Raw genomic sequence first — 14,919 nt, forward strand, 5'->3', positions numbered from 1 at the left:
TCTGGGTCACCAATTAGTAACATGCTATGGGAGAAGAGCATTGGTCTGGTGACCCAGCTTTTGACCATATTTAAGAGTTAAGAGCTTGACTCAGATCTTTGGGAATTATGAGCTCTGATTTTCCCCATTCACAAAATGGTCTTGGCAGGGTATGTCATAGTGAATGAGAAAATACACACACACACACACACACACACACACACACACACACTTTGTGGACACCAAATTACCAATGCCATATTAGGATGTCTTATCATTATCCTTACTACAGCCTATCACCCTTTGTTAATTTCTTCTGTAAAATAAGGCTAAAGTCCTGACCCAAACCAGAGATCAGAGTGGCTTTGACTTTTGGACAATAAAGGGCCTCAAGATTAGAATGACAGCTGTGTGGCATGAAGAAGGAGCAGGGTATTTGGAATCAGACAACTGAGAGGAAGCCTCAGTTTTATTACCTTCTAGCTCTATGGCTTTTGGTAAGACTTTTCACCTCTCTGAGACCCAATTTCCTGATCCGAACAATAGGAATAGCAGACTTTTTACAAGGATTAAATAAAACCACATATGTGAGTAAAGCGTCTAGCACAGTGCTTGGTATATAGTGGGTACTTGACAAATGCTAACTTGCTTAATCATCATCTTTATCTTCATCCTCATCACTACCAACCCCTTATTAAATCCAAAAAGATCTATATATCAAGACTGGCCATATTGGTTGGAATAAGTCTCCTTTCTTGGAGGGTGCAAACCCAGGAAGCACCGTTAACTGGTTGGAATGACTTAGGTGAGGGCACTGGTCAGAAGCAGAGAGGTGGACAAAGTGACCTCTTATTCCCTCTGACCTGAGAATCTCCTAATGAAATATCCAATATTTTTTTCATCCATGTATGTGGCATCTTTCACCAGAGTCTTCAAATGCCATCTGTTTCCCAGCTCAGCTTTGCTCGTTGATGAATTGGTCCCAGTGGTAGTCAGAAAGAGCACATCAATAACCATGGGCCTTTGTAACTAACACGAGGCCCTGTACACAAACAGTTTGTGTGTCTTAGAATGACAGTTCCCCCTCTTTAAAAGAAGGGTTAAATTGCACCTTGTAACAATGTCACCCAAATCCAAATGTATTTCACTTTTAGTGAAATGTCATTTTTGTAATAAGCAGTACATCAAGGGGCAGGACAAAAATGAATGAGCAAGGCAGAATAGCTCTGGGAGGCAAATGACAGAGCCAGGCTTTAGAATATAAATGAGCTGGCATTGATGCTCCTACATCCAAGGCCAGGAGGAGTGTTCCTCTGAGCACAGTTGAAGCAGCCACTTGGGTGGGCTGATACTAATGTTTAAGAACACCCCTGGCTGGCCCAGGAATACATGATATAGAGTCTAGTCTATTGGTTCTCAGTTGCATAGTGAAATTATTCCCTTGAGTAGTTTAAAAACAAATAAACACTAAAACCCAGGTTCCAGGCTGGTCAAGTCAGAATCTTTGATATTGAGAACCATTGTTCTAGACAAGCACAGCCCAATAGAAATATATTGTGAGACACAAATACAAGCCACACATATAATTAAATTTTTTCTACTAGCCACACTAAAAAAAAGTTTTAAAAAAGGTAAAAGTGAAATTAATTTTAATATATTTATTTAATCCAATCTATTCAAAATATTATCATATAATGTCTATAATAATAAAAGCATAATATGCAAGTCAACTGAAAGGCTGAACAGTGGAACGACTGTCTGGACGTCCTTCTGGACAACCTTCCAGATCAAGTCAGGGCTATGAAGGCCTATTCTTGCACAAATTTTGTGCATAGGGCCTCTAGTATAATATAATACACTATCACTACAAAATTATTAATTACATATTTTACTAAGTCTTTGAAATCTGGTGAGTATCCTATACTTACAGCACATCTCTATTCACACTAGTCACATTTCAGGTGTTTGCTAGCCATATGTGACTAATTGCTATTGCATGAGATAGCATAAGATAGCACAAACATAGAGCAGGATTTTTAATGGCAGAGCCTAAATCATAACTTAGAGTTTTAATACTCTTTCTACTATACCAGTGATTATTCTGTGAGAAACTAAGCATTCCCTGTTGCATCAGATTGCATTCAGAATGAGAATTTATTTATTATAAAACTTTTTTGTTTGTTTTAGTAATACTCTAATGGTCTTCAGATTGCTAAAGGGAAGTATCATGGAACTTAGAAGCCAGGTGTTATGGTATTGCCAGTAAAAGGAAATTTTGGTAGGCTGCTGTTGGTATGAATGATGTGAATATTGGCTCCTAGGTAGACCTTTCAATTCTCATGAATTAGTGTTTACGTGTAGGTTTACATTTCTAGTAACATTGTATGATAGTTAAGGGGTTAAATTATGGAGGTTATGGAAGGAACCTCTTTTCTAGTAGATATTTTAAAATAAAATTGCTGTTTTTCATTCCTCTACATAAGTAATTTTCAACCTTTTTCATCTCATGGCAATACAAACTAATTACTAAAGTGTTGTGGTACACCAAAATATGTTATATTTTTTGCCAGTCTGACAAAAATAGGTATAATTTTGATTCAGTCACACTGGATAGCTGTTGTTGTGTTGGCTGTTGTCATTTTTTAATTTGACAATTTAAGGGAAAAGAGTCAGTACCTGACTAAATAGTCAGGTATTGCTTGTTTTAAAAATTATTGCAGCACATTAGTGTGCTTGCCGTGACCCACTGGTTGAAAATTGCTGCTCTATGTTGATTTTTGGTTGAGCATAGAATGGTATTGTAGAAACACTGCTAACTGTATTACACATATTTGGTATATGATCATGGGCTTTTATTTTTCTCCATTTCTGAAGCATTCTCTAAAATGTATTCAGGTTCTGACATATCTAGGTAGGACATAGAGATAAATCACACTGACCTATTGAATCTTCATTAGTGATATAGTTGGTAGGCAGATGGGCCATTTCATGGGATGCTATACCTCCATGTTATAGGATAGTTACTTCGTTTATCCAGACTGACCCTGAGCTGAGATTCAGTAGCTCCTGGAGAACATCAGTACTAGGTTATTTGGCATATGACATAAAAGCATATAGCAAAGAAAAGACTTTTGCCTAACTCCATACCAACTGGACACCTTTGTAGATCATTGCACAAAATTTGTAACTAATTTAGCAAGGCACCTTCATTCCTTAAATAGAAGTCTCATTGCTGTATGAACATCCCAGGTTTAGAACAGTAATCAAGGGTGTTTTGTGAAGTATTGTCCAAGCTAGCCCTGATAGTAATCAGATTAAAGACTATGTAGAGTTTGAGATTCTTGTCTCAGTTCTGTTACTAGTTGTGCAGCTTGAGCAGTTTCCTGTACATCTTTGAAGCTCAGTTTTTCTCCTTGCAAAATGGGGATAATTGAGTCTTGTGAAAATCCTTTTTAAACTGTGATACGCTGGATACCTGTAAATAGGAAGTATGATACCATTTTGGCGATTGTACAAGAAATTGCTGGGTACATGTTTTTCTACTCAGTCAAATATTTGCCTTCTCAGTTGTTCAGAATTTTATTTTGTATGTGTATAACATGTATGTGTGTGTGTGTGTGTGTGTTCTCCCTTTTGTACTGGGGACAACATATCTTCACCAGAGCCATGCAGGAGTTGATGTACCTTCCTAGCAGTTGGTCAGGTTAAGTAAATTACAGCTTACTGAATATCAGTTTCCTTATCTAGCTATTGACATCTTCAGCTGCTTTCCTGGCCTGGTCTCCCTCCCTGGAAGCTGAGAGGAGACTGTTGGGATATTATTGTGTCTCCAAATGGTAAAACTCAACCCTGTGGTGGAGCCTCCTTTTGAATTATAGGCCCTAACTCCAAATTATAGAGGCATTTTTTATTTTGTTAACATGTAAAAAGGAACCTTTGTTCTGACTCTGGTCTATGGCCTGCAGAGGGCTTGCTTCTACTTTGAGACAAGCTGTGTACAGAACACATGACATCCAGTTATTGTTAGTGGTAGGCAAGGCCTGCATGACAAGGCATGGATTTGGTCAGAGCCTGCTCAGATTGCATCAGCATATATATTCTTTGTTTCTTCAAATTTTAGATTTATCTGGTTTTAGGCCTGCCTGGAGGCAGGGGGATGAAAGGATGAGCTAATCAAGTCATTATCATCATTTTTTGCAGTTGAATAGATCATATGTCACAGAAAATAAACCTCTCCTGTTCATAAGGAAGCCCACTGTTCCAAAGTGTTACTTGACTTTTAATTACATAGCAGATGTTACAAAATGCAATCCTAATACATAGCATCTCTTCTTGACTGCACTTGGGGAACACTTTTCACCTGTGTGAAACCTTAGGCTCACAGTAGATTTAGAGTTGGAAAGACCCATTTTGGCCAGGAATGACTGAATTAGATGTTTACAGGGGCAAGACAGATAACTTATGAGAGTAAATTAGTCTGAGATTGGGGTAAATGGGGGCCTATGTCTAACTGGGAAATCTATTCCCCATCTAAAGGGAGCAAAAGACTTGGATGGTTCTCATCAGTGGGATTAGGTATAGGAAGGAGGGAAGTCCAGTGGGTTGAAATATTCCAGTATTTTCAAGAAAAGCCAGGAATTGAATTTTATGTAAAAATACCCATATTTTTAAAATATTGACAAGTAATTCACATTTTAAAAAAATAAATACTGTGAGAGACAACTACAACACATCTTTAGGGCTAAATTGTCCCCCTTGGTCCCAATTGGGGACCAGTGATCAGCCTGACTTCCTTAATGTATAAATCCTGAGGAAACAAACATAGGCCCAAAGAATGGAAGTGACTTAATTATCTTATAGGAATTAGTGAAAAAGATAGGATTTGTACCCAGGCCCATGAATATCACTTAAGAGAGCTGATTTAAAGTCTTTGTCTAGTAAGTACAATGTCTGGACTTCTGTTATGGTTTCTGTCAGTTTTTTTCTTGTGAATGAGCCATAATTTTGTTTCTTTATGTGCCTTGTAATTTTTTTTGAAAACTGGGCATTTTGAATATTATAGTATGGTAACTCTGGACATCAGATTCTCTCCCCTTCCAGGATATGCTGTTGTTGGCAGTTGAGGGCTGCAGTTGTCCATTTGTTTAGCAACTTTTCCAAACTATTTTTGAAAAGACTGTATTCCTTGTCATCTGTGAACACTGAAGTCTCATTGTCCAGCTAGTGACCTAACAAATATTTCTTTAAATATCTAGAACCAAGAAGATAAAAACAAATAAACAAACAAAAAACTACTCTTCTAGGCTTTGCAGCTTGGCTCTGAGCTGGGGCACTCCTTCAACACTACTCCAGGTTACCCACAATTCTGCCTTAGTCACCTCCTACTCTCCTGCTTGTATATAACCCAGAGATCCTCCAGAAGTGCAAACCTATACTCTATACTCCCCTCATGCTTTCTCTGAGTATGCATCTGGCTCAGGGCATGTGTGTTGCACTTTAACTTCCTCAGTATGCATGGTAGCCTTTCTGAGTTACTATTCTTTCAAGAAATTTCTTCCTCAGTCTCTTCCCTCTTATGATATTGGGCCTGTTTGCTGCTTGCCCCTTCTGCCATCCCCTATCTTGGTTGGGTATGAGAAGTATATGTCTTTGAATCTTTCAACAGTGGAAGTCACAGCCTCAAAAGCCACTTGAGCCCAAGGAGGTAGGGATACAAAACAAAGGTCAGCCTCTGTGCTTGTCCCTCAAGGCCAAATAGGTCAAAATACATAGCCACAGTATTTTAAGAAGAAGGTCATTAGCCCACTGGCACCAGCAAGCTGCATGAGGTATATAGGCCACCCTTGTCTCAACTGCTGGGGAATAGGGAAAATGCCTCAACATTCTCTTAGGAAATTTTAGCCTTAGTTTTCTGCATCAAGCAGTCCCCTGGTTGCTGTAAGGTTTGGATTACAGTACAGAATTCTGAAAAGGTTGGGCCTGCCAGTCATGTCAGCTAAGGGTTATTTCAATGGAGGGACTGATTCTTTGTGCACCCTAGAAAGTGATGTTACCCCCTCCTGAATCTTAATCCTGTGCTTTCTGTGCTATAGAATAATCAGGAAAGGGTATGCTTGGGCTGCTAACAATACTGTTAACACTTGAAAATGTACCTCTGATTCCAAGCTAATGGCAATAGTATTTTGCTTTCTTGGGATGAGTTCAGATATGCCAGCCCTTGTTTATCCACCAAAGCTTCAAGTAGACCTCTAGCTTTAACCATTTATGTAGAAGGTCTTGTTTGTGGCTCTGGAGGTGACTCATTGCAGGATCTGTGAGTTGAGGCTAACATTAGCAGGGAGAGCCTTTTTCCATGGATTACTAAGATTTTTTCCCTCCATACCATGATTTCAAATGGCATTAGTACTCATTTACATTTGCATGATGCGTTTTAATGGCTTCTGACTGTGCACATGCTTTGGATGACATTATTTAGTACTTCTTTTGGCTAATTGTAGGAGATTTGCCTGACCTAGGTGATTTCCTCCATATTCAATTAGGTGACCCTATAAGTCTTTCTCAGAATTCCCAAACTAATAGCAACCTTGAGGGTAATATAGTTTATACCCCACGCTCTAAACAGGGCTGTAACTAAATCACCTTGGACTTCGGAGAACCTGGCATCTATCAGCAAAGTCTGAACTGCTTTCTTAGTAAAGCTGCTAGCCCTTAGCCTGTTGTCTAAGCAAATTTCTTAAAACATGTTGTTGTTGTTTTTTTACTAGGAATATGGTATTTATGAACTGGTACCAGTAGAAGACACTCTAAATTGTTCTCTTGGTGGTGGAGCTTTCCTTCCAAGGCCTTGCTATTAATCCATAGCATGAATCAAATGTCTTGGTTGGCTTTCTGAGTTGAAGACTGTAATCTGTGTCCTGGGGCCTATGTTTCTTAGTATAGCCTATCCCTGGATTCATGTAGGTATCATCTTGGGCTTCCCTAGTATCATGTCTACATTGCTTTGGTGGTCTTGATGACTTGAAAAGAGGAAGAGTGTTTGGAGATGAGGTCTGCTTCGGAGGCTTTATGGGAAGTATAACATTTTGGGAAATTATGATAATTGTATATATTCTTTTCTTTTTCCATCAGTATAGATATTATTATGAGTCAGAATACACCTCTTAACATTTTTCTCCTCAGGGCTTCTTGTTACTAGTGCTATTAATATCTCCTTGCCAGTATTTACTAAATCCTAAACAAACACAACTGCCCAGCACTTAACAGCAGCTACCTCCTTGAGCTAGGTAGAAAGGGCTGAGAGTATCTGGCATCTTGAGAGTCCTCCTTATGGGTATCTTGTTCTGCTTGTTAGGGGTTCACCAGAGAAACCATACTCAGAATCTTTTGGATCTCCCTTTTGGTGTTCAAAAGTGAGTCACATCTGAAGAACCTTAATTTGTGATGTCTTGACATTGAATGAGAAAATTGGCAATTCCTGCTTTAGCTCTGTTTCCAGAATGGACTTCTTATATTAAGTAAACACAGGGTAGTCATTTCTGGATGACATGAAGGCTGGTTTACCTATCTCTAGGGTATGAGACACAGGGCAAAGGATCTGAAGGCTCAGGCCTCATATACACTATTCCTGTTAGAGATCCAGCCAGTGAAGGAGTCTAACACCTCCTGGTCTAAATACATATAGGTACTTTTATCTTTCAGAAACATTTTCTTTACTACCAGAGGATAAATGTAAAGAAAAAGTAGGCCAGGGCCTTAATGAGATTCCACCAATAAGGATGGTATTCCCTGGGCACAGTAGGCTGTACTGATCAGTTGATTGTGCCAGTCCTTAGGGAATCTAACTATCCTCCTCTTTCCTTGACTAGTATTGGAACTCAGATCTAGTGAGATCTTAGTCACAAGCTGACTTTTTCTGAGTCTTTTGCAGTAGAGGAGCCAAGGGGTAGGTGGATGATGCTAAGAGGGCAGGTGAGGCACATGAATAGGGAGCTTTGGGCAGAAATTATTCTAGTCTTTTGAGGCCTACTGACACTTCTAGGGTTCACCAGAGAACAGTGTATTGGAAATGTGCAATGTAGGCATATCAAAGATCAGTTTGTGTGTATTGAGCAGGTGGCATTCTCTGTAGAGGAATAGGGAATTATGGAGCTTCTGGGGATGGAGAAATGAAATATCTATCATATTATCAGGCAGGAAGAACAAACGTGAATATAGCAGCGACATTGATCTAGATAGAGATTTGAAGGGCCAACTCTGCTGCTGATTATCTGGGGAATATCAAGCAGGGACCCTTCCTTTTCTGAGCTTCATTGTCTTGGCTGACAGTCCAAGGGGTTGGGCCAGGTTGTTTTTAAAGGCCCTATCTGCACCAGTCTGAGGTTCTTCCATGATTCTAGAGCCAGGACCATTTGTATTTACCAGCCTTCATCTACTCAGAATAGTACATTAAATTAGTTTGATGGGGCTTCCCAGTGTGTCAAGAAATATTTGACTGGACACTACAGATGGTGAATAGAGGTTGGAGAGAACATTGACACATTAACCGGTAAAACCTCATGTCCAGGTGGTGAGGTTTTTCCTATGATGCATCAGTCCGTAGGTCCTACCAGGGAAGATGACATGAGGTGACATGAAGAAGCAACTCACCTTAAAATCTGTGGCCTCCTGTTCTTTGGGCAGCCAGATTCTAAGAGACAGCTTGCTCTATTTCTTTATTGATGTATGTATGTATGTATTTATGTATGTATTTATGTATTTATGTATTTATGTATTTATTTATTTATTTATTTATTTATTTATTTATTTATTGCTGACACTATTACACATGTACCCCATTTCCCCCTTCCCTTTTACCCATCTCCACTCAGCCCCCACCGCCCCTCTGGCTATCACCACACTATTGCCTTTGTCCATGGGCTATAATCTCTGCCAAACCTACCCATATCTGTTGAGTAGGAAGCTTCCAGAGGTGTATATATCCAGGCTCAAGATTTACCTCCTTATATATGCCTCTCCCACTCTCCCTCTTTATTAGGACGCTCTTTATTAGAAGTCATAGTCTTTGATTTTGTAATTACAACTTAGCTCTAGTATCCAGATCACTTGAGAGAAGAAAAGAAAGCATTGACTCTAGCTTATTCATGCTGAAGTGTAAATGAATGTTATCAGTCCTTTGCCTGAGAATGATTTGGAGGGGGGAAAGCAAAGATGAGTCTTTTTCTCTGTGACTTCCCATGAGCCCTTGCTTAAGGAAGGATATTCTGGCCTAAGTTTGTATTTGATTGGACTTGGTTTGATTGGATCCAGCCAAAAGGCTGTTTTGTTTTGTTTTTATCCCTCTTAAAATGTTCCATGGGCAATGGTTGTTGACTCACACAGGTAGGGCATTTTAGGGCTTGGGGAGATTTTAGAAGTCATCTAGTTCAGCCTCCTTGCTGATGTTTGAACCCCTCCAGAATATTCCTGCCTCCCAAGTGGTCATCAAATCTCTGCTTTTACACCTTCACTGCTGTGTAGCTTCCTGCCTTTTTAGAGGTTGTGGCTCAGGTTGTAGCTCAGGACAGCTCTGAGAGATTTTGTCCTTATTCTGAACCAAAATTTGTCTTTTTGGAGCATCTACTCAGGGGAATGGTGTACATGGCTAAGAGCATTAGCTGAAGATAGTATTTCTGGATTAGAATAAGAGCCTTCCCCTTTATTAGCAATGTAACTATGGGCAGGTCACTTACACTTTCTGCACTCAGCAACTTGATGAGATAATAGTACCTACCTCATTAAGTTGTTGTGAGAACTAAACAGAAGTATGCAAGAAAAGTATTGATAGTAGGTTCTGACACACAGAAAGCACTCACTCATAATACTGATGATACCAGCAACAAACTTTCAATGTTAATAGTATAAGTAGTATCCTTATTTCCCCTCTCCCCCAGGAATGCACTGACCTTCTGCTCTGTCCACAGTTCTTCAGAGCTCTGAAGCCTGAGACGAAGTCTGCTAAGCCTCTATTGTTCTCCAGGCCTTTATCCTGTCCCTGTGTATCAACTTCCTGCTACTTCTACATGTATAGTATATGGCTAGACTGAGGCCATTTGGGCATTGAAAGCTTCTGTTCTACCCCATTCAGCTGCTTATATAAGGATGTGAGCTGCATGGAGGCCTGGGTATACCAAGTTTTTATTGACCCTCTCCTTTGATACTGCTAGGCTCTTAAAACTAATAAGAATGGTATTGCAACTAGTGAACCTGATGAATATGTACTTGGATAATGTACTTTCTTGGCTTTTCTGGTTTATACATCAGCAGTTAGCAGTTAGTCCGCATTTATGAAAAAATAAATGGTAGAATGCAATACTATACATAAGAACACAGGAATGAATTGGAAAACATTCTTTGTAAGATGTGTTGGGGAAAAGGGACATAGTAATAGACCTGTAAGTTCTGCCCATTGGTCCAGCCTCTTAGTTGTTTTTATAATCTTACTAGAGGCCCGATACACGAAGATTCGCACAATAGGCCTTCCTTCTCCTGGCTGCCGACACCGGTTTTCTTCCGGCACCAGGGACCCAGGCCTTTGGTCCAGCTGCAGCGGAGAAGCCAAGCCTCTTCAGTCTTCAGTCATCTTCAGGCTTCGCTCAGGCCGGAGTCTTCAGTCTTTGCTCCGTGCCTGTGTATGCAAATTAACCCGCCATCTTTGTTGGGTTAATTTCCATACTCATCCTGATTGGCTGGTGGGTATAGCTGAGTGATGACCAATTTACATATTTCTCTTTTATTAGTGTAGATTAAGGTAGTGAGGTTATGGACTTTGCTAATCAGTGGGGCTTGGGCCTGGGGGCCATGTTTGGAATGGATTTATCCCCACGCTCAGTTACATATTAGCTAATCATAGCTTACTTAATCTTAATGACACATTTAATAATAGTGTTACATATGATATAGGGTCAACAGTAGCCCTGAAATTGTGGTATGGCCAGAAAATCTGGAGTTGAAGTTAGGTCCTATAAATTCACCTTCCCATGTGGGTTGGCATAGGCTGAGAGCATGGGATGATTGAAGGCTTTTCCAACTGCACATGTGACAGGAAAGTCCAACCCAGTAAGTAGAGTGCAATGTCAGTAGGAATCAGACAGAGGGTGGCATTGTTGCCATGGCAAGAGGTTGGTATTAGTGGGTCCAGCATTGAGTTGTTCCAATGAGCAGATGACCAGAAATCCAGAGGCAGGAAGTACGCAGTGAACCAACAAGGGTTTCCTCATCTGTAGAATGAAGGGCTTCATTATAAATTCACTCATACAAGACATGATCATCAAGTGGCTACTGAAGAGGTACAGAAGTACATTAGACCTAGAGCCCATCTTACAGAGACTGATAATAAATATGAGAACTTATACAGAAAGAAAATTGCTTGCCTAAGTTCTATGACCTTAGTCAAATTATTTCTCTTGGCCAGGTCCCAATTATCTCCCCTAGAAGAAGGAGGGGTTGGACTAGTTAAACTCCAAGAACCTTTTTAGCTCATATTCTATAACTTTTTTTAAAAAATATATTTATTGATTTTTTTACAGTAGGAAGGGAGAGAGTTAGAAACATTGATGAGAGAGAAACATCGATGAGAGAGAAACATCGATCAGCCGCCTCCTGCACATCTCCCACTGGGGATGTGCCCACAACCAAGGTACATGCCCTTGACCGGAATCAAACCCGGGACCTTTCAGTCCGCAGGCCGATGCTCTATCCACTGAGCCAAACCGGTTTTGGCTCTATAACTTTTTTATATAACTTTTTTAAATTGAGGTAAAATATACATAATATGAATTTTTTTCATTTAACTCATTTTAAAGTGTACAACTCAGTGTGTTTATGATGTTGTACAACCATCACCTCTCTAAAAAAAGTTTCAGTACTTTTTCATCACCCTCAAAATAAACCTATACCCATTAGTAGTCATTCCCCATACATTCCTTACCCTAGTCCCTGGAATCCATAACACTTTGTACACATGTCAGCAGATGGAAGGTAGAAGACAATTACGGAAAGGTGGTTCAATAGGAACAGAGCTCAGGAAGAGGAATATCACTTGAGTAATCACAGAAGAATACCTCAGCCTGGATAGGGATTACTAGAGACTATAAATATAAGACAGATATAACAAGATAATTCTAAAAAGGAACAACCCAGATTTGGGTCACTGGTAGAGTTCTGCAGGATCAGATATTGACTGACACCAATACTACTGGTGTACTAGTAAATGGCATAGTCTAGATAAGCTAACAATCTGACCCTAAAACCAGTATTTTTTCAGGTCATCACCCTGAAGTAGTTTTTCTGAATGTTTAATCAAATATTGTGAGCTTTCTGGGAGATGAGGTCAGCTTGCTTTTAGCATTCTTGCTTCCTGTAACTTTCATCATGAAATTAGAGAGGGCAGGGACTTGTACTTCCGTATCTAGATGGCTAAACTAGAAGTCTTCTCTTTCTTTTAGTCCAAATAGAAAGCAAACCAAAGGAAATACGACAAAATGAATTTGTAAAGGTTCTGGCAGAATCAATTACTATCTATACATGCACACATTGTTTGTTACCCGCTCTACAAAGAGCACAGGAACCTGCACACAATAGTTATAGAATAATTACTGGAAACATTATTAAATATTTAAATCAAATATTACTTTTGTGAGTACTTGACTAATATAAGCCTAAATTCTATCAATGTTTAAGTAGTAGATAGGCCTATGAAAACCAATAAAAGGAGGAGACTATGGGGTAGAGTGGGGAATACAATTGGTCTCAGAGGCATCTAGTTTTGGGATAAAAATTATGCTATTAAATATAGATCTTTTAAATGGTTTTTCAATTACAGTTTACATTCAGTATTATTCTGTATTAGTTTTGGATGTATAGCAAAGTGGTTAGAAAATCATGCACCTTACAGGGTGGTCCCCCTACTGCTTCAAGTACCCAACCAGCCCCATACATAGTTATCACTATGTAATGTTATTGACTACTAGAGGCCCGATGCACGAGATTCATGCACTGGAGGGGGAGGTCCTTCAGCCTGGCCTGCACCATCTCACAGTCCAAGAGTCCTCAGGGGATGCCAGACTACTGACTTAAGACCACTCCTCCCGGGGAGTGCCACTCAGCCAGAAGCCGGGCTCATGGCTGGTGAGCTCAGCAGTGGTGGCGGGAGCAGGCCTAAGCTGGCAGGCAGACATCCCCCAAGGGGTCCCAGACTGCGAGAGGGTGCAGCCCGGCTTCTGGCTGAGTGGCGCTCCCCCTGTGGGAGTGCACTGACAACCAAGGGGCAGCTCCTGCATTGAGCATCTGCCTCCTGGTGGTCAGTGCACGTCATAGTGACAGGTCATTCCGCCTTTCAGTCAATTTGCATATTATGCTTTTATTATATAAGATATTGTATTACCTATACTGTAATCTATATTTCTGTGACTGTTCAATAACTACCAATTTGTACCTCTTAGTCCCTTCATCTTTTTCACCCCCACAAAAAAACCTGCCCCTCTGTGCTCTATATCTGGCAATTTGTTTCTATTTTGTTCATTTGTTTTGTTCATCAGATTCTACATATAAATGAAATAATATGGTATTTGTTTCTCTCTGTCTGACTTATTTCACTTAGCATAATACCCTCTAGGTCCATGAATGCTATTGCAAAAGGTAAGATTAAATTTTTTTATGGCTGAGTGGTATTCCATTGTATATATGTGCCATAGCTTTTTTATCTACTCATTTATTGATGGGCACTAGGGTTGCTTCCATATTTTTAGTATTACAGACATACTGCAATGAACGTAGGAGTGTACTAGTATATATTATTTGAGTAAGTGTTTTGGGGTTGTTTTTTTTTTGACATATACCTAGAAGTGGAATTCCTGGTTTATAAGGATATTCGATTTTTAATTTTTTAGGAACGTCCATTCTTTTCTCCAGAGCAGCTGTACCAATCTGCATTCCCACCAAGGTTGCATGAGGGTTCCCTTTTCTCCAGGTCATTACCAACACTTGATTTCTTTTTTTATTGAATTTATTGGGATTACTGTGGTTAATAAAATTATTTAAGTTTCAAGTGTATGCTTCTATAATATCTCACCTGTACATTTTATTGTGTGTTCACCATAAAAAGTCTGGTCTCCTTCCATCACCATTTATCCCACATTTATCCTTCTCTACCTGCCAACATCCTCCTTTCTCTCTGGTAATCACCCTACTATTATCTGTGTCTATTAGGGTTTTTTTTTGCATAACCACTTCACCTATTTCATACAGCCCTGCAACCACCCCTCCCTCTGACCAGCTGTCAGTCTGTTCCATGTATCCATGCCTCTGTTTATATTTTGTTCATCAGTTTATTTTGTTCATTAGTTTCCAGATGTAAGTTATATCATACAGTATTCATCTTTCTCTTCCTGACTTACTTCACTTAGCATAATAATCTCCAGGTCAATCCATGCTGTCACAAAAGATAAGATTTCTCTTTTTTTGTGGCCATGTAATATTCCATTGTGTAAATGTACCACAGCTTTTTTTATCCACTCATCTATTGAGGGGCACTATGGCTGTTTCCAGATAATGGCTACTGTAAATAAAGCTGCAGTGAACATAGGGGTGTATGTATTGTTTCGCATTAGTGTTTTAGGTTTCTTCAGATATATTCCCAGAAGTGGAATTGATTGGTCATAAGGCAGTTCCAGTTTTAATTTTTAGAGAAAACTCCATACTGTTTTGCATAGTTGCTGCATTAGTCTGCAAGTTTGCATTCATACCAACACCACTTGAGGGTTCTCTTTTCTCTACTTCTTTGCCAACATTGCTGTTTGTTGATTTGTTGATGAGGGCCATTCTGGCAGGTGTGAGGTGATATCTCATGTGTTATTTTTTTAATTCTTTATCATTTAAACTATTATATATGTCTCCTTTTTCTCC

At 39.6% G+C, this 14,919-nt stretch overlaps 1 protein-coding gene across 7 annotated transcripts in view; it reads left to right on the top strand.

Moving 5' to 3' along the window:
* Nucleotides 1-14,919, top strand: part of ARHGEF9 (Cdc42 guanine nucleotide exchange factor 9) — a 331,502-nt gene that overhangs the window by 164,124 nt on the left and 152,459 nt on the right. The gene's annotated exons all lie outside the window — the stretch shown is intronic.

The sequence above is a fragment of the Myotis myotis genome, unplaced genomic scaffold (genome assembly GCF_014108235.1).
Source record: "Myotis myotis isolate mMyoMyo1 unplaced genomic scaffold, mMyoMyo1.p scaffold_m19_p_4, whole genome shotgun sequence".
Classification (NCBI taxonomy): domain Eukaryota; kingdom Metazoa; phylum Chordata; class Mammalia; order Chiroptera; family Vespertilionidae; genus Myotis; species Myotis myotis.